Source organism: Dama dama, chromosome 7 (genome assembly GCF_033118175.1).
Source record: "Dama dama isolate Ldn47 chromosome 7, ASM3311817v1, whole genome shotgun sequence".
NCBI lineage: Eukaryota > Metazoa > Chordata > Mammalia > Artiodactyla > Cervidae > Dama > Dama dama.
The window spans coordinates 22,762,828-22,784,062 of NC_083687.1; the positions used below are offsets into that span (position 1 = coordinate 22,762,828).

The 21,235-nt window shown below is 40.0% G+C and overlaps 1 non-coding gene across 1 annotated transcript; it reads right to left on the reverse strand.

The window, feature by feature from the left end:
• Window positions 1–1,559: 1,559 nt before the first annotated feature.
• Window positions 1,560–1,748, reverse strand: LOC133060058 (U2 spliceosomal RNA). Its single transcript, XR_009693723.1, has one exon. It is a non-coding gene; the product is annotated as a U2 spliceosomal RNA (small nuclear RNA).
• Window positions 1,749–21,235: the final 19,487 nt, after the last annotated feature.

A 21,235-nucleotide genomic window follows, 5' to 3' on the forward strand; every position in this document is an offset into this window, starting at 1 on the left:
AAATAACTTGCTATCAAAGAATCAGGAAAATCTCAGTTTGAATTTAGGAGAAGACAGTTAGCAGATGCCAAAGATGAGTAACATGGATGTTAGAAGTACCTGGTAAAGACTTTAAAGCAGCTATGATAAAATGCTTCAAGAAAGTGATCACAAACACATTTGAATCAAACAGAAAGTTCTCTGCAAGAAGAGAGAAGATATAAAGAAGAACCAAAAGGGAATTTTAGAACTGAAAAATACAGCAACTGAAATAAACAGACTCGCTTGCCGGGCTCAAGAGCAGGATGGAGATAATAAAGCTGGAGCCAATGGACTCAAAGACAGATCAATAGAAATTATCCAGTTTGAATAACAGGGAAAAGAATTGAGAGAAAAAAGGACTTAGCCTTGGGAATCTGTGGAATATTAACAAAAGGTTTAACTTTGACTCACTGGAGTCCAAGAAGGAAAGAGGTATGAATGTGGTGCTGAAAATATATTTGAAGAAATAGTGGTTGATACTTAATCAAAAAAGTCTTTGTAGATGGCAAATGAGCACATGAAAAGATATTCAATATCTTAAGTGATTAGTGAAATGAAAATGAAAACCATGATGGGATAACACCTCAAATCTATTAGAATGGCTGTAAAAATACCAACAATGGAATTGGAATGGGGGGCAATGGAATTTTCTGGTAGACTGATTGTGGCATAATAATCCATACATACAATGTAATATGTCAAAATTCATACAACTGTACCCCCTAAAAGTAAATTTTAATATACTATACTTGAAAAGAAAAAAAAATGTACAATTACAATAACATGTGCTCTCAGCACAAACAATTCAACTGATGGGAGTAGAAGAGAGCCACAAAGTAGTGAATCAGCAGTGACCAAAGGCTCATGGGCATCTGCCAGAATTACAGAGAGAAGGGAGAGGATTGGATAATTTGGAGGTTTGGTTAAATGGAGGTCTGTTAAGAGAGCTTCCTGTAGTTCCAAAGTTTTACCCTTTCTTCAAAAAATACATTCTGAAGACCCAGAGGAATCGGGTGGAGAGGGAGGTGGGAGGGGGGATCGGGATTGGGAATACATGTAAATCCATGGCTGATTCATATCAATGTATGACAAAACCCACTGGAAAAAAAAATAATAATAATAAAAATAAATTAAAAAAAAAATACATTCTGATTTTTTGAATTCTCTAAATTAAAAAAAAAAAAGGTCTCTGTGTAACTGTCTTTTATCTTTAATTACTGAAAATCAGTAACACTTTTTAGATTTAAAAAAAAAGGTCTCTCTATAACTCTTTTATCTTTTTTTTTTTTTCTTTTTTCTTTTTTTTTTAGGGAGGACCCTGACCCCAGTTGGCCCGAGGATCAAGCATCAAGGCCACTTTCACCCAGCGCCAGTATCAGCACTTGCTTGAGTCTCGCAGAAAAGCTTTCTCCAAAAAGATTCAACCGGGAACAGCCTCCTAACATCAGCAACTTTTCGCCAGCTACCACTGTCGAACCTGGCCAGCCCACCTCGCGAACAGTCAGTCTGCTTTTGAGGAGACACAGATTATTCCCCGAAGGGGGTGCACCGTTCCTGGAAGTACTGCAATACCAGGTCGATGCGTGGAGTGGAGAGCAAGCTCCTATTCCAACTCCCAGCTCCAAAAATCCATTTAATATATTGTCCTCGGATAGAGGACGTATCAGATATTAAACTGATAAGAACAGATACTACACTTGATCTTAGCCAAAAGGCCGAGAAGCGATTCTTTTATCTTTAATTACTGAAAATCAGTAACACTTTTTCAGGGTACACGAGTTCACAGATATACTTCCCACATGGGCTGTTTCAAACTCTGACCCAATTCAAAGTTCTCAGTTCCTCCTCATTGCTCTCACTTAAAGGTAACGACCTCTGTTACCCTCTTGTCAGGGGAGAGGGGGCAGGGGACAGCTTATGGAGCGCTAGTATGGCTAAGATCTCCATTGACTGGAAGCAAGCTGCCAGCTCTGACCATCAGTGTTTCAAGAGTTCACTGATTTCACAAAACACACAGTGGATGATGGAATGAATCAGGAGCTTCATGGGAGCATTTATTTGCATGGAAGCATTACTTGGAAAAATAATGTTGAATATGGGCTCTACTGAGTCAAGATCTTGAGAAAGTTCCTTCTGGGTCAGATCAAGAGACACCCACCATAAAACCTCTGGCTAACATTCCATCTTCTTATTTCCCTGTTTCATCTTTTCCTTCTCCAAAAGTCTCAGAGAAGAGTACACCCTTCTCAAAGGTTAACCATCCTCTGTGTGCTCTGAATTCTAGCAACTTATCAAAGTCAAAAATCTCCTCTTGTCCAGTGGAACTTATTTTCATATGCTCCAAAACCATTTATCCTTGTGTAATCATTTCTGGTTACCTTTAGAGCATTTTCAAATGGATGAAGAACTGTGGGGACATATTTTCATGATTCCTCTGTTTGTTAAAACATTTTTCAGCTACTTCATTCAGAAGAAACAAATACTTTTATCTTTTCCTATCTCTTTTTATTATTTCCTATCTCTTTCTCTTATTTCTTTATTCAAGAGGCTTTCTAATCAATATGTATAAATTTCATCTAAGTATGATATGTTATAAAGAGTATTTCTGTCTAGTTAAGTCAACATACGGAATCTCATGCCATCTGAGCTGTATAGAACCAACACCATAGAATGGAATGTCCTTGAAGATCCTTGTGTCGAAAGTTTCCCTGTATGACCATTGACATTTGAAGCATAGGGGTGAGGAGAAATCAGTTAGCACCAGTTCATGGCTGTAGCATTTCTTCTGTTTCTGCAGAACCCTTTGAGGTTGTGACTTTTACTTCATGAGAGGAAGCTGTAGGAAGAAGTCTTGAAGTGAGGAAATGGAAAGAAACCACAAGAAATGCCCACGGTCTCAATTATCTCTAGTTGTCCCAACCCTGAAATAAAAGGAACCTAATATTAGCCTGTTAGGAGGCAGGGCATGGAATCTGTGTGTCCAAGAATGGGTACTATGTGATGGCTGGGAGCCACTGGTTCTCCCTTCCCATACACTTTACACCTACTCACCAGCACTGCTTGGCAGTCTGGACTTTGAGCTCACCAGATTCAAGTCTGGGCTCATGTGGAAGATAATAATGATACTAGCAAGGACATTAGTCAAAGCATGAGAATGACAACAAAGTTCTGAATGAAACACTGTGCGCCCATTTTTTAAATTAACTATTTTGCATGGTGATATCTAAAAGTCAACACTAGCTAATGGTGACAAGTAGATTTCTGAAAAAATAGAGAAGTAACTTCACTTTTGAGTTGACACATTGATAATTTATATTTTCTTGCCCCACCTGCCGTGTTTCATCTAGGGGAAAAAAAGGTCCTCTTTTCCCCACTCTCTTTCCCCCTCCTTTAAAACAATAACAAAACCTGATCTGTCGTTAACAAGGCAAATGAAGGATTGATGCCTCAGAATATTTAGTGCTGTTCAGTCGTTAAGTCATGTGCGACTTTTTTAACCCTGTGGACTGCAGCACACCAGGCTTACTTATCCTTTACTATTTCCTGGAGTTTGCTCAGACTCATGTCCATTGAGTTAGTGATGCTATCCAACCATCTTATCCTCTGTTGCCCTCTACTCCTGCCCTCAATCTTTCGCTGCATCAGGGTCTTTTCCAATAAAGCGGCTCTTCGCATCAGGTGGCCAAAGTACTGGTGTTTCAGCTTCAGCATCAGTCCTTCCAATGAATATTCAGGGTTGATTTCCTTTAGGGTTGACTAGTTTGTTCTCCTTGCTGTCCAACAGACTTCCAAGAGCCGTCTCCAGCTCCACACCACCAATTCTTTGGCACTCAGTCTTCTTTATGGTCTAACTCTCACATCTGTACATGACCATTGAAAAAACCATAGCTTTGACTACACAGACTTTTGTTGGCAAAGTGATGTCTCTGCTTTTTAATATGCTGTCTCAGTTTGTCATAGATTTTCTTCCAAAGAATAAGTGTCTTAATTTAGTGGCTGCAGTTACCATCTGCAGTGCTTTGGAGACCCAAGAAAATAAAATCTGTCACTGTTTCCATTTTTCTCCATTTGCCATGAGGTGATAGAACTGGATGCCATGATCTTAGTTTTTTGAGTGTTGAGTTTAAGCCGGCTTTTTCACTCCCCTCTTTTACCCTCATCAAGAGGCCCTTTAATTCCTGTTCACTTTCTGCCATTAGAATATTTATTATGTCCTTAGTCTGTGCAAGTCACTTCTAGACTTCAGGGCTACAATCTACAAGGATTCTGTCATTCCTGCCCTTCTGAAACTCACCTCCTAGAATAGTCTTTCTCTATGCTTTTTCATGCTTACACCCGACCCAAGGAAACTTATTAGAATTCCCCCCCCCCCCCACATCCCCGGGACTTCCCTGGTGGTCCAGTGATTAAGAATCTGCCTTGCAATGCAGGGGACGCAAGTTCAATCCCTGGTCAGGGAACTAAGATCCCAAGTGTCACAAAGCAACTAAACCCACACCGCAACTAAAGATCTTACATGACACAACAAAGATGCCACAAGCTGCAACTAAGACCCAATGCAGCCAAATAAAAATATATATTTTGAAAAGAAAAAAGTGTTTTTCCTAACTGGCTCCACTGTGGAATTTTAATACTGCAGATATACTGTATCTCTGTTTATGTATTGTGTTTAATACCATAACTATACTGTAAGTCTGTTTGTCTATTGTGCATATCTGTGCTTTAAACGTAGAGGAATTTTTTTTTTTTGCCCCCTCCAGGAACCAGTTTTTACCCTTTTGGGGTGATATTATCCCTGTGAAAAATGCATACCATAAGAGAAAGAGAAATAAGACAACAAATGAGAAAAATAATTGTGATGAATAAAATGAAGGGCATTAAAGGGACTAAAAACTGGGGTGTGTTACATTGGATACTGACACCCAGTTGCTTGCCCTGACTGAAAGAATGAAAAGAAACAAGCTACAGCCTTTTGCTTATTTTTCTTTTTTTTCTTTTTCTTATTTTTCTTTCTTCTCTACCTCAGTTGGACTGGGAATGAAGGACTATCTCATTACCCCTGTGTGAGCCGTGGGAATGGATGCTCAAAGCTCAGGTCCCATTTTCCCTGAAGGCTGGTGTTTAAATCTCCCATCAGAAACTGAAAAGGAAAAAGAAAGACTGAATGTAATCCACAGTGTACAGATAATTTCCCTCTTCCTCTCTTTCAAATAGACTCACATTAGTCATCTTGCCTACATTAAACAACCTTTACACCCTAAGCAGCAAGGCTGCCAAAAGCCAGCCATTCGGGAATCCAGTCTACTTGGTCATTGATTTCTGTGAAGCTCTGAATGAGCCATTGTTCCTTAGGATGAGTGTGAGACTGTCAAAGATGAATTTAACTTCCATGTTCGTGGTGGAGCAAAGCACGTATATTTACATAATGCTTTCCACATAGGTGTGTTTCAACAAAATAATGGAGACAAGGTAGCCAAACAGCATAGAGCAATATAATACTCCAGTTATATGCTCAGGTTCAGGTTTCAGAGTCCAGACCATGGTCTGTAAACTGGCAGGTGATTTAACCACTCTAAAACTCAGTTTATCCATATGTGAGATGAGAATAATGATACTGTGATAGTGGATTGTTATAAGAAATAATGTAAGTAATATATATACAAATTTTTAGTATAACACATGGAGTGTAGAAAGCCTTCTATAAATACCTGCTGCTATTACAGCTGTTTCCATAAATCCAAGCATGTTTTGGTAATCCTACCTAGTTTTACTATTTTTCTTTTTCTTTTTTTTTTTTACCATAAAAAGATTAAAATTTGTTTAACATCAAAGCAGGATCTCTAGAATTTAATCACGAGCAGCAGTTTTTCAATGGGAGCATAATTGCTTTACAGGCTTCCCCAGTGCCTCAGTGGGAAAGAATCCACCTGCAAAGCAGGAGACACAGATTTGATCCCTGGGTAGGGAAGAGCCCCTGGAGGAAGGCATGGCAACCTGCTCCAGTGTTCTTGACTGGAGAATTCCTTGGACAGAGGAGCCTGGCGGGCTACAGTCCATAGGGTTGCAAAGAGTCGGATACCAAGACGAGTGAAGCGACTTACAACAGTGGCAATTGCTTTACAATATTTGTTCGCTTCTGCTACACAGCATCATGAAAAGTCAGCCACGTGTCCACACACATATCCTCTCCCTCTGGAGCCTTCCTCCCACCCTTGTCATCCCACTGCTCTAGGTTATCATGGAGCGCTGAGCTGAGTTCCCTGTGCAACGCAGCAGCTTCCCCTGGCTATTTTACACATGGTGGTGTTTATATATCAATGCTACTCTCTCAATTCATGCCCCCCACTTCTTCCCCAAGTCCACAAGTCCATTCTCTACTCCTGCGTCTTTATTCCTGCCCTGCTAATAGTTCATCAGTACCATTTTTCTAGATTCCATATATATGTGTATTTGTTTTCCTCTTTCAGACTTACTTTGCTCCTGATCTGCCTTTTAGTTATCCTTGCTCTTCAATTCCATTGGTTGGTGGTTTTCTAAACTAATCTGTTATTTTATTTTCCTTTGGCTGCCTAATTACAGTTTATAATTCTAATCGTTGCTCTCCTTCATTCGGTGCTATGAGATGCTGAGTTAATACTAGCGGATCTACTAACTAGTCTTTTTAAAGGCTTACACAGTTTGAGTCCTAGGATGTTTCAAAATAAAGGTTGTCTTCCCAGGTCCTCCCTGAATTGGAATCAGCTCTGAGATCTCTATCCTGGCTATTAGCATTCATATCCTGATCATTACCTTTGCTAATCCTTAGGGTCCTTTGGCTTCCTGCACAATCTTATCTCTCATCATGTCTATGTAATGTTTGTGTTACATGTTCCTGACTCCCCATGCCTTTTCCAAAACCTATCTAAGTATTTTTCCTCAAAAGAGCTGCTCTTCCCAGATGCCAGAGACATGCTCAAGCACAAAGGAAAAGACATTCAGCATGTTTAGGGCCACTGGGCATGTTTAAACATGCTTCTTATGTCTGGGGAATTCCCCATAGTTTTCTTAGCCTGCTTAGTGAGGGTTCAGGGATCCTGCCAGGGGGCAGATCTTGATTTTGTAGGGCTTGAAGTTAGTACAATTAAGGGAAAATTTCTTTCATTAAAAAAAAAAAAAAAACCAGCAAAATTATGAACTTAAAATTAGGTTTAAAAATTAAGTAGTTTTTTAGAATGAGAAAAAAATTTTTTTTAATTTAAAAAATGATTAGTGCCATACACATCACAAATCTAGAAAAATGATGTAATTTAAATTAATTGCCTAATGTATCACTTTTATATTTTTATTTATGATTATTTATTATATATTTATTATTATTTTAGCTGCATAGTCCTTGATTGACTTTTTATATGCAATGGCTTTATAATAGATTTTGTAAAAGAATAGGAAGACACTTGAGATTGTTCTTTAGCCAAGTTGGTGAAAGTTTTTTGTTTTTGTTTTTTGATCAAGGGTTTAGAGAAGTTTCTTTAAGCTTTAAAACATAGAGTTGATCACATTGTGTAAATTTAGTAAGCAGGGCAGAGGAAGCAGGGTTGCAATTACAGTATCTTTCTTGTGCAAATTGTGCAAAATCTATACCATTCCTAGGACTCTCCCAGCGCCTTGGAAGGGGGTCTGTGCATGTAAGGGGTCCTGAGGCTGCAGCGTCATTAGCTCCGTGGTGCATCGTCCATCTTTGCAGATGGTTAGGTTTCACCCATAAGACACAGTCATAAAGATTTCACTCCAGAAGTGAACAACCTTAGGAAGCAGGAGGCCTTGTAATCTACCATTTCCCAACAGTGACAATAGAGGTATCAGCTCTATTGGCGAAACTTGTGCTGAGTCCCTGGAATCACTGGGGCTGTGGTCTCTGTGCCCAGCAGCAGTGAAGCCCTCTTCCCTTCAGCAGCCCTCACAGTATGATGCGGGCATGGATCCTGGTTGCACTGGCTCTAGGCCAGCAGTCTTCGAAATTCCACGAGGTACCAAACATGGTTTGTTAAACTTTAAAAAATGTTTGTCATCAACTCACTAGAGTAGTTTCCGTTTGCAGTTTTGAATCCTGACTAATATAGAATGGAGGATTAAGGCCAAAACTGAGGCAAGGCTGAACTTGCCAGAGACGATGGAAAGGTCCAGGGATGAAAGTGGATCAAAGCATCGTACATGGGAGAAAGCTGGTGTCCACAGAGCAGGAAAGTAAGGATGAAGGTCAAACTCAAGAGGCCCAGACTTGAAGGCAGAAGTCAGGGAACCAAGAATCTTGATTAGTGGAAGGGGAGAAAGGCAAAGGAGATTAACAAAAGGCAATAAGGCAGGTCAAGAGTCCATTTGATGGGACAGCTGTTGGGTGGTATGAATGAGGGTTGCGTGGGCTTAAAAGGGCTTAAAAACAAATGGAGGCAGACATAGATATAGAGGACAAATTCGTGGTTACGTATAGGGAGGGGGGAAGGAGCAGCAGAGGGGTGGGGCAATAGGAGATACAAACTATTGAGTGTAAGGTAGATCGAGGATGTATTGTACACATGGGGATACTTTGTAACAACTGTCAATGGAAAGTAGCCTTTAGAAATTATATAAACACTTACTGTACAGCGCAGGGAGCTCCATTCAATATTCTGTAATGGCCTATATGGGAATTGACTCTAAAAAAAGAGTAGATAAATGTTTAAATGATTCATTTGGCTGTGCAGCGGAAACTAATGTGATGTGTTAGTCACTCAGCCGTGTCTGACTCTTTGTGACCCCATGGACTGTAGCCCGCCAGGCTCCTCTGTCCATGGAATTCTCCAGGCAAGAGTACTGAAGTGGGTTGCCATTCCCTTCTCTAGGGGATATTCCCCACCCAGTGATCAAACTCAGGTCTCCTGTATTGCAGGTAGATTCTTTACCATCTGAGAAACTAATATGACATTATAAACCAACTATAAGCCAATAAAAATTAATTTAAAATGAAAATGTTTTAAATTGTATAAAATTTTTAATAAAAAAATAAGCATCATAACCTAAGTGAAAAAAAATGGAAGTTTTGTCTTTAAGATATCATTAAAAATAAAAAGGGAAGAAATGGAGGAAGTCTGTCTGCTCAGTACAATCACTCAGGCTCTCATTAGCTTGTGTTGGGAAATTAAAGCCTTCCAACTTCCACTTTCTTTTCTGCTCGGCAGCATGTTCTCTATACAAAGAACCTGTAGAGGCCATTGTAATTGCCCTAATTTATAAAAAAAAAATCAGTCGTGGCTCCCTATTGCCTACAGAACATTACAGAACTCATTAGCTTGGCATTTCTGACCTGCTGTCCTCTAGATCAATCCATCTCTCCAACTCACTCCTCATTAATCTTCTCATCCTCTTTGTTAGAGACAAAAGGTAAATTATTTAATGTTCCCTAGACATGCATTGCATTTCCCCGTGGTCACGGTTTGCTTTCTGCCTGGGATGCCCTCCCCGCCTCATCTCAACACATCCAAATCCCTCTGTCTTTGAAAGCTCAGTTCAAATGCCACATCTCTTCTTCAGCAGCAGTATTTCTTCCCCTGAAGCACATTAACTGTACTGCTCATGTTACTTTTCCCACCCATCACTCTTGTTATTGAGGCACATATTTTTCTTTCATTTAAGAAGCCAGAGGCTGACTTTTGGCAGAATTCTTGGCATGCTGCGTCGTATACTCAGGGGCCCTAAATAGTGTTGAACAAAGGGCCGAAGGATGCAACTCTTGAGGCATAATTTTCTCCGGAACCTAGAACCAGTGATGGTGGCCTATGAGAGGGTAAATACAGATTTTGATATCAGACAAGCAGGAGATGGAGTCACAACTCTTGTCACTGTCTAATGAAGACTTTTGGGACAAGTTGCCTAATCATAAGAAGCCACTGGAAAGATGGAGATGATAATCCTATGGCAAAGGATTACTTTGAGAATTGACCAAGGTTCTAGAAAGCATCTTGTGTTTCCCTGATAGCTCAGTTGGTAAAGAATCCACCTGCAATATGGGAGACCTGGGTTTGATCCCTGGGTTGGGAAGATCCCCTGGAGAAGAGAATGGCTACCCACTCCACTATTCTGGCCTGGAGAATTCCATGGAATGTAAAGTCCATGGGGTCGCAGAGTCAGACAGAACTGAACGACTTTCACTTCTCTAGAAGGCATCTAATACAGTTCCCTGGCACACAAGATGCTAATTGGATCTTAGTGGTTTTCTTCCTCTTAGTCTCCTCTTCTTCAGCCTCAGCATCTCTCATTTCATACACTGTTCCTCACATAACTCAGTGTTCTGGTCTGCCCACCCACTTCATTTTATCAATTTAATTTTGTTCTTAAAATTTGATTATGAAGATGCCCCAGTTGCAACCTGATTAGTTCATAGAACAGTGGGAATTTTACTTGTCAGTGCCTTAGTATACTTCTATTTTTGCAGTACCAGATAGTCAAGTCATACTTGTACTAATTTTAAGCTTTATTTTTTGTTGTTAACAGAAGACTTTTTTTAAATTAAATATTTATTTGTTTGTGCCGGGTCTTAGTTGTAATACCTGGGATCTAGTTCCCTGGCCAGAGATGGAACCCACACTCCCTGAACTGGGAGTATAGAGTCTTAGTCACTGGACCATCAGGGAAGTCCCAATTTTAAGCTTTAGATTGACCAAAATCTTCAGAATTTTTGGAACAACGTACCTCCAGGTCATGTGCCCATTTCATACTTGAACCTAAATGCAAATACTTATCTTTGTTAACTTTCAACTAATTTATATAAGGCTAGACTTTTACTTTACCAAAATCACATTCAACCTTGATTTTAATCATCTTTAAAAAGTTGTTGGGGGTAGGTTGGTGGGAGAGGCACTAAAGCAATAACTTCAGAACATTCTTCTCACTCTCATTTAATTGCAGAATAAATACCTCCCACGGTGAGCTAATACAGACCAGCATTTGAATCTGTGTGGAGGAAAAAGATGACTTTTGCACTTTGGTTCTGTCAATCTGAGCCACATAAGCAATTAAACTTCAACAAACTTAGTGACTGAATAACAGAAATACATTCTTTAGAGATCACCTTAAGGAAAATGAGAAAGAAAAATGTGATTGTCTTTAATTTCTCAAATAGAAAGAATCTTTCTGTGTTTTAATTAAGCACTCTGTTGTTCTACCAATAGCACTGGCCCAAAACTTTGGTTAGCAACAAATAATCTTGCTGTATTGCAAAAAAAATCTTGGAAATGGAAGTTTCTCAGATTCTGTGCAGATAATACTATATTTTTCTTGGAAAACAAATAAATAAACAAAGCAATCTGAATGTAAAACTTTTACTGAGATTCTTCTGAGCAACTTCTCCATTGAGGAGCCATAAGTGATTTTTTATTAATGGAAATTTATAGGAAATATTTTGGGGAGCTTTCCAATTTTTCCTAATTAATCTAAATCCTACATACATCAAACAATTTTTTTTTTTAGGGCACTCCAAAGGGCATGTAGGATCTTAGTTCCCCTACCAAGGATCAAACCTGTACCCTCTGTTTAGGAAGCATGGATTCTTAACCACTGGATGGCCAGGCAAGTCCCTTAAACATAATTTTAAGGAGGGGGATATTAAATAATAAATAGAAATTTCTTCAACCTAAAATTTCTATAAAAGTGAAGTAACTTTAGTAAAGAAAAATTCTTCTTTAAAAAATGTCTAAATCATATTTTCCCATTTATAGCTGGGGATTCAGTTATTTAGTATAAATAAGGAAAGATATCTAAAATAGCCAAGACTAAAAAAAAAAAAAAAAAACCCATGATTTTTTAGTTTTTTATATGCTTTTAGATGAATTCTATATCCCTTAGATAAAGGAAACAGGCCATATAAAATATAATTAAGCTTTTTCTCTATTAGTTAAGGTTGCCATTATCAACCTTATATTGATATATTTTTATATAACATATATATACAAAATATATATATACAATATATATATTTTATATTGTATGGTAAATGGAGTCTATCGGGGTCTATCAGACCAAAAGTGAATTCATGCTCTGAAATATCTTTTCTTTCACAAACCCTTTGTATTTGTTGCTTTGTCCTAGGCTGTGTCTTTAAGGTCTATGCGAAAGTTTTTTTATTAGGTTGAACCATGATGCTGTTGATACTTGATTATTTTAATCTATGAAACACTCATTTCTCTCGCTTTAAACTAACATAATTGAAGGTCGAGTCCAAGGCTGAAAAATTTCTTTGTCAACTGTCTTTATCAGCATCCTTTTTTAAATTAATTAATTTGTTTATTACTTATCTATGGCTGTGCTGGGTCTTTTTTGCCGCGTGAGGGCTTTCTCTAGTTGGGTGGGGGAGGGTGCTACTCTAGTTGTGGGTGCAGGGTAGCTTCTCCCTGCTCCCAGCTCGTGGGATCTTCCTGACCAGGGATCAAACCCTGGTCCCCTGCATTGGCAAGCGGATTCTTAACCACCGGACCACCAGGGAAGTCCCAGCATCTTTTGATATTTGTATACTTCTTACCATATCCTACATGATGAAGTATAGACTGTGCTGTGATGAAGTATAGCCTCTTGCCCTCCATACATGCAGCCCCTGGAGTCATCCCCTGGAGTCATGGTCTTGTTTTCCGTTCCCACAATCAAAAGACGAGAGAGCCATTATCTCTAAGAGAACGTCATATTGCCCTGCTGGATTCTCTGGCAGTATAACATTTGACCCCATTTTCTGGTTTACTGTCATCAAATCACCAGCTATTGCTTTGTATTAGCTTTTAGTATGTTATGATGAAAAGTACTTGGGATTGTCAGTCATTGAGTCTTACAGCTAGAAGAGATTTCAGCAACCCCTTAGACCAACCCTCTTAACACTCAAGTGTTAATTGCTCAATCCTGTCTGACTCTTTGTGACCCCATGGACTGTAGCCCACCAGGCTCCTCTGTCCATGGAATTTTCCAGACAAGAATATTGGAGTGAGTAGCCATTTCCTTCTCCAGGGGATCTATCCAACCCAGGGATTGAAGCCCTGTCCCTGCATTGAAGGCAGGTTCTTTACTATCTGAGCCATCAGGGAAACCCATAGTTAACACTGTTGCTTTCCAATTCCCTTTGTCAGCCCGATTTTCACCCAGTCTTTCACCTTTTCAGATGCTGCCAATGTGTTTTGGCCACAGGCTTGACTTAGTGGTGGGAATGACCTCACTGGTTTGGAATCTCAGCCTAAGCCAATCGGCTCACCCAGATCCCTACTATTAGATGGGTGTTAATGGACTGAATTGGGAGCTTCCCAAATTCATACATTGAAGTCCTAACCACCAGTGACTCAAAACATGACTGTATTTGGAGATAGGGCCTTTAATGAGGCCCTTAAATTTAAATCAGGTTATTAGACTTGCCTTAATTCATTATGACTTCAGACACAGACATGTACAGAGAAATGACAGTGTGAAGATACATGGAGAAGATGACCATTTACAGGCCAAGAAGAGAGCACGGGAGAAACCAACCCTGCTGACTGCTTGATCTCAGACTCTAGTTTACAGAACTGGGAGAAAATTAATTTCTGTTGTTTAAGCCACCCAGCCTGTGGTACTTTGTTATGGCAGCCATAGCAAACTGATACGATGGTGTTGGGCTTTGGGATGGAACCCAGTTTGAGCCAAAATGGAGAGACATTTTTTTAGAAACCTTGAGGAAAATAAAACCTCGGTAAACAAACTGCCTGCCACGCAGGACACCCAGGTTCGATCCCTGGGTCAGGAAGGTCCCCTAGAGAAGGAAATGGCAACCCACTCCAGTATTCTGGCCTGAGAAATCCCAAGAACAGAGGAGCCTGGTGGGCTACAGTCCATGGGGTCATGACTGAGGGAGGAAAATAACATCCCTTTTTAAAAGGAGACTACTTGAAGACACACCCTTTCTTCTTCTCAACATTGTGAGACAGGGATGTGAAGCTTGTAAATTCTTGCCATTGTTTTGTCATCAAAAATGATACTATGACTGACAATGAGGCAATACTCAGAGATGATCATAGCCAGGGGAAATGAGGAAACAGGAGCTGGAGTTAATTAAGCCAACCTCAAAGCCTGCTCAGTCTCTGGACTTCCAGTTATTGAGCCAATACACTTCTGTTTAAGCCAGCTCAGACCAACTCTTCTGTTACTTACAGTTTTTAGTGTATTTGGTGTGTTACCTATCCATTCATTTCACAGAGAGAGGCTGAAAGTGAAAATCATGTTCAACTCTTTAAGACCCTGTGGACTATACAGTCCATGGAATTCTCCAGGCCAGAGTACTGGAGTAGGTAAGATGTTCCTTTCTCCAGGGGATCTTTCCAACCCAGGGATCAAACCCAGGTCTCCCGCATTGCAGGCGGATTCCTTACCAGCTGAGCCACTGGGGAAGCCCAAGAATACTTGAGTGGGTAGCCTGTCCCTTCTCCAGCGGATCTTCCCAACCCAAGAATCAGGGTCTCCTGCATTGCAGGTGGATTCTTTACCATCTAAGCTACCAGGGAGGCCTCTTCAAATTTAAGTAACTTGTCTGATGTACAACAGCATAGATTAAATAACTCAAAACAATGCTCCTTCCTTATCACATCTAGTGTTGCAGGGAGGTCAATTCTGACTCCATGTTGGGAATGTTTCTTTGACTTGCTTTTGTTAAAGCAATCATACATAATGGCCTGCCTCAGAGACCCTGCCCCTCTGCCTGACTGTTAAGCGTGTTTGTTCAGAACTCTGTCAACCTGTAGATGGTGGGAAAGAAGAAATTAACATACTCCCTGCCTGAGCTTTGCCCTTCTAGAAGATATTTGCAAGATTAATGGCTTTCTTATTTTGTTCCCTCACCTTCCCCCCCACCCCATGTCTCTGATCTATAAAAGAACCTGGCATCCAGACCTTAGTGAGATGGTTATTTTAAGACCCTATCTGCCATCTCCTCGGTCATCGGGCTCTTCGAATAAAGTTGTATTCCTTGCCTCAACACCTCATCTCTTTGATTGAGCCAGTTTGGATTAGTAACACTAGGTACTAATAGATAGAGGGTACGCAGAAGCCACAGGGGTATAATATACAGCACAAGAAGTACAGTCAATAATATTATCATAACTCTCTATGGGGACAGATGGTTACTAGACCATGGGATCATTTCATAATGTATGTAAATGTCAAATCACTATGCAGTACAGCTGAAACTAGCATAATAGTATATGTCAACCATATTTCAATTAAAAAAAAATAGCAAAAATTTAAGAGCGAAAAAGAGATTGAGGGAATTCCCAGGTGGTGCAATGGTTGGGACTCCACACTTCCAATGCAGGAGGCACAGGTTTGATCCCTGGGCAGGGAACTAAGATCATGCATGCCATGCAGCACAGCCAAAAAAATGGGGAAAAAAAAAAAGATTGAGAAGACATACACAGTTGGTAGGAACATTAAGAAAATACAAGTAAAGGGTTTTATAAACATGAAGAAGAAAATATTCTCTTTTCTCTGACAAATCCAGGAAGGCTGAAGAGAGACTTGGACGCATTAGAACAGGAAAGGACCTGAAAATTAGCTTTTTTGTGTCAGTAGGTCAGTTTTTTGTCCTTCCCTGTAGCTTCATCTTTAGTCTCTTTAGAAGGGACTCCCCCCTACCCAACTTTCTTCCCGTTTCTTTCTTTCACTGCCTTCCTATTTATGAGTTTCAAAGTGGCTCAGTGGTAAAGAATCCATCTGCTAATGCAGGAGACACAGATTTGATCCCTGGCCCGGGAAGATCCCACATGCTGCCAAGCAACTAAAGCCGTGTGCCACGACTCCTGAGCCGGTTCTCTGGAGTCTGGGAGCTGCAGCTACCGAAGCTCACAACTAGAGAAGAATATGAGCTATTGATACAAAAACAGCAGAAGGATTTTGACTATGTGCAATTTATTTTTTAAAAACCCCAACTTTTTATATTCTTCTCATGGGCTTCCCTGGTGACTCATATGGTGAAGAATCCACCTGTAATGTGGGAGACCTGAGTTTGATCCCTGGGTTGGGAAGATCCCCTGGAGGAGGGCATGACAACTCACTCCAGTGTTCTTGCCTGGAGAATCCCATGGACAGAGGAGCCTGGCGGGCTATAGTCCATGGGGTTGCAAAGAGTCGGACACAACTGAACGACTATGCACACACATTCTTCTCATGGTTAGCTCTTTTTTTGCCACTGTCTTTGTTCTCATGATTTCAAATGATTGTTTGGGGATTTAAACTGCCTATTACCTTCAAGTACAATTGATATTACATCCAAATGTATGACATTCCCCTCATTATAGTCAGGGGAAAATTATCATGTTTTTAGTGTGAATCTACTTGACAACTATATTGACCACTCATAGTTTTTCTAGAAACCAAAGTCTAGAAATTGGATATGAATACTCTAGAAATTGCAGTCCAGAATTTCTGCCTCCTCGATTTAAAATCCCCAATGTTCAAAAAAAAAAAAAAAAAAATCTTCAGTATTAAGAACACCAATCTTTGAAGTTAGACAAGACTATTCCCTGACGCTCCAGTTGATTTTGCACGTTAATATACTCTATGGCTTCTTTCTTTATATCAGAAAAAAAAAAATTCTTTTAAAAAAATGTTACCTACTTGCTCAAAGACTGAAAAGGAAAATGCATTTAAGTTTCATTTAACAATATTCATGCTCCACGGACTCCAGTTCCGCTTTCTTTCCCTCATTTTGTGATTCTAGGGCTATTTTTTCATGGAGTTTTGAAGACAAGACTGAGTAAAAAGAATGTGTCCTGCTTTTTAAGTGTTGCCAGTAAGGACTAGAAAGTGTGCCACTTGGCAGCCGATGCAGCCATAACTTTTCCCCTTTACTCTCAGTTTCACATAACAACAAGGTGAACTTAATCCTCTCAACCGAGTTTTACTAACTGTGACTGGCAGAAGAAAACTCTCAGATCTTCGCTGTTTTAAGAACTATTGTCAGTGAATAATTGCTATGTTAAATTACGTGGTAAAGAGGTGATCTTCAGTTTTAGGCTATCAAAGAGACTTTGACAAAGTGCTTTGTATTTCCATTTGTTTTCTTGGGGCATCACGGTCTGCTCAAAACCCCACTGTCATTTCCAATCACTGACCGCTAAGACGATAACCAAGACAACAACAGTTTCAGTGTCATTTTGGCATCCAACAAGAAGCCATTAGAAATCCCTGAAAATGCACAAACTTGCCCACAGTTTCTAGGAAATAGCACATCAAATAAAGTTTCTATCCAGGATCATTAAAAAAATAAAATAAAAAATTAACAAAACAAAGGAAAACAAATTAAAAAAAAAACATAGTGCTTCATTTGCAGCCTCCCTATCAGCTGCAGATTTGAGATTCAGGGAACGTGCCAGAAGCAGCCAGCCAGGTCTTGTGACTCACAGACACATGATGCTTCTGCTAGGAACACAGACAGGTGGATACGCTCCTGATCTATTCACCAACTCTGTCCTGGGATTTCAGATATATCACCCACGAGCTGGTGCAAAATGATGCCACTTGCTTCTTTTTTTTTTTTATGAATCCTTGTAGATTCAAGATCACTTTGAAAAAGGAAAGGAAAGGAACCTTAAAATCAAATGGGTTGTGTGGCAGCAGCTTCAGTGTGTAGGATTTACTTTTAGAGGATCTCAGGTGTAGTTGTCAAGCTCTTTGTGCTTCCAACTCACTGGGAGGGTCCTTACAACATCCTGAGGCTGGGGGGTCCATCGTTAAAGATTCTGAATCATTGACCCAACAATTCCATTTCTAGAAGGGAAACCAAAGAGATTTTACTTTTCACTTCACAAAATGTGTATCCTGTTTGAATGTTCTATGTTTATATTATCTTCAGGGACTTCCCTGATGGTCCAGTGGTTAAGATCCCAAGCTTCCACCACAGGGGGCAAGGGTTCAATCCCTGGTTGGGGAACTATGATCTCATATGCCACACAGTGCCACTAAAAAGAAAAATTTAACTTGAAAAGCACTTGCCTTTAATATGGCCTTTCCTATATGCTCCTCACTTGCTTGTGGTTATAGTTCTTCTAGGTTCTCAAAATACCAAACCCACATCGAAACAGAAATCTATTGTTTTTAGTGTATTGGACTGATACTGTGAAGTTTTATGATAGAAACATGGATTGTAGAGTCTGGTTCTGTCAGTATATAAATTTAGTTGAGTTGTATAACCTCTCCAAGTCTCAGATTCTTCAACCATGAAATGGGCAACTTAACCCTGTACTTGTTCCTTGAGGTTGAGTGGAAACTAAATGATATCCATGTAAAGCAGTTTTTACAATACTGCTTCTGTTTTATGTTTTGGATTTTTGGCCACAAAGCATGTGGTATCTTAACTCCCCAACCAAGGATTGAACCCACACCCCCTGCATTGGAAGGCAAAGATTAACCACTGGACATCCAGGGAAGTCCCTAAAGCAGTTTTCATAAAGCAGGTATTCAATAATGGTGTGTATCCATTACCTATTCTAACCCCCATTCCTGCCCTGACATAAGGGATAGTTTATAGTATATTTAATTCATTTATTCATATCATCTTTTCATGCAAATATGTGATCTCTCATTTATAAATGTAGAAAACATATGATCACTTTCTGAGCTGAGTATCCCAGTCTGAACTCAAAGGTAAATAGTATTAATAGTTATTATATAGATGTTTATTTTGGTTAGCAAATGTTCTCTGGTTCTTTTCTGCCAGCTTTTCCTTACCACCTGCCATGTGTGTACCCATCTTTCCTCTTTGGTGTTTGTTTACATATAACCACACCTTTCACGACTTCCCAAAGCTCAAAAGATGTTTCAGTGGGGAATGTGTTTTTAGATAGGAGACAGATGGACCAGGGATAAACACAAGTCTTTGTTGTTGTTGATGATGGTATTTCATGTTTGCCAGGTGAATACACAGTCCAGGAACTGAAATGAGATAAGAAGCCAAAGAGATTCTACTAATATAGTATGTGGCCTGTGTTTGGGGCTTAATAGTTTTCCCATATACTTTACCTCATTGAACAAAGTTTAGTAACATTGTTATTTAGCATTCTCCTGCCAGCTCTGGGGAGGGTACTGGGGTCCCTTGTGCCTGGACCAACAGCATCAGTATCACCTGGAAACTTATTAGAAGTCTAGAATCTCAGCTGCCCCCTCCCCAACTATGGAATCTGCATTTTCAATAACACCCCCACATGATGTGGGTATACGGTATAGTTAGAGAAGCTCTGACCTAGGGGACATTTAAGTCTCATCAGTTGCCTGGGATACCTGACTGTCCCATGATGTCTTTTAGTTTCATTGAGACTGTATTCCAAGCTTCCCAGGTGGAGTTAGTGGTAAAGAACCTGCCTGCCAATGCAGGAGATGCAAGGGATGAGGGTTCAATCCCTGGGTTAGTATTTTTGCCTGGAGGATCCCATGAACAGAGAAGCCTGGCAGGCTGTGGTTCATACGGTTGCAAAGAGTCCGACATGACTGAAGCAACTTTAGCACACACAAAGTCAAGACCTCGACATTCATAACAGGCTTACTACATCTTTTTTCTGGTGTAAACTATGTCAGTGCCTTTTAGTAGCTGATTCTCAGTTGAAAAGGTAAGGTTCTTTAGTATCATTACTCTAAATTCTTTTTCAGATAGGTTGCCTATTTCCTCTTCATTTATTTGGTCTTGTAGGTTTTTACCTTCTTCCTTCTTCTGTAATATATCTTTTTGTCATTTCACTGTATGCTTATGGCTGATTCATGTTATTATATGGCAGGAACCAACACATTCTAAAGCAATTATTCCCTCAGTTTAAAAAGATTGCCCCTCCCCCCGGAAAAAATGTAGGGTTGAATCATAGACTGAATTCTATTTGGCAAGGATACCCTCAGGACCAGACAAGTAGTTGGACTCAATGCCTTTTATGGCCTCATTTCACAGTATGACTCTGTACTTCCACATTTCTCCTACGGAATCACAGGGAGATTTAAAACGAGAGTAGTAGCCAACATAATCATGATGATCAGAATTAGTGAGTCTACACAACATCTCTAAATCTTAGACCAATTTCTCAATCACTGGCATAGTACCCCAGTCAGGAAACTAAGATCCCACAAGCCACGTGGTGTGGCCAAAAAAAATCGGAAGAGTAAAAAGAAAATTAAAAAAAAAAAATAGGAAGAGTGCTCTCTGTGCTTCAGACAGTGTTCTAAGGCTTGAAAAATGTCAACTCGTTTGATCTGAAAACAACACTGGAAGATATGTGCTACTATCATGGCTAAGTTATAAATGAAGAAACCAGGACACAGAAGGGTCAAGTGACTTGCCCAGGGTCATAGAGTCAGTAAATGGCATAAGTGACTCATGAGGTGGCAGTAGGTTGCTCCTCACAGTCACCACATCCCACCTTTTGTCTCTTCTAACCAAATCTAGTGCCGAGTCCCTCCTGAGGGAGTCCATCATGTCTACGCCACCTCACATTAGCCAAACGCGTGAAAACTCATTTTCCCTCTATTTTATTAAAATTAGCATTCTCTAGTGTATTTGTTTTAGCCAGTTACTAGGAGAAAACAGAAATCTGATTTAAACTAATTCATACCAAGGATTATTAAATCAGATTATGGCTTAACCTAGTCATCACTGCATGGGTTTTGACAGCTCCAAAGAGAACACTCACTATGTTAAAGGAATTCATCTCAGTTGTAATAATTTTCAAAATTTAGGAGGGTCAAATCCTGGGGGGCGAAGGCGGCAGGGGTGGGGGGGCAGGGGTGGCGTCCAGCAGGAAGGACCTAAATCCCAACCATCTAGCCTCAAATCCCAAAAGTCTCCTTTTCTAGGTCAGGGTTGTACATAAAACTTCATTTGGGAAAATAAAGGAGAGTCTGTTGCTTAAAATAATAATAAATGGACCCATTGCTCTAGTCACTTTCTGGCTTTACTTTCCTCCCCTGCCCACCATGGGATACATCCTGTCCACCTCTTTCTGGATAAGAAAGCACTTAGGGACTCACAGAATGGGCAGAACACCTCTGTGATCAAAGAACTTCTGGAGGAGATCCAGGTAGTAATTTTGAGCATATACTTTGAGCCTCTCAGCAAGGTGAAATCACACTGCAGAGGTGAACATCTGAATTCTTCTTCTTCCTTTTTTTAAATTGTCATACCTCACAGCATGCAGGATCTTAGCTCCCAAACCAGGGCCTGGAC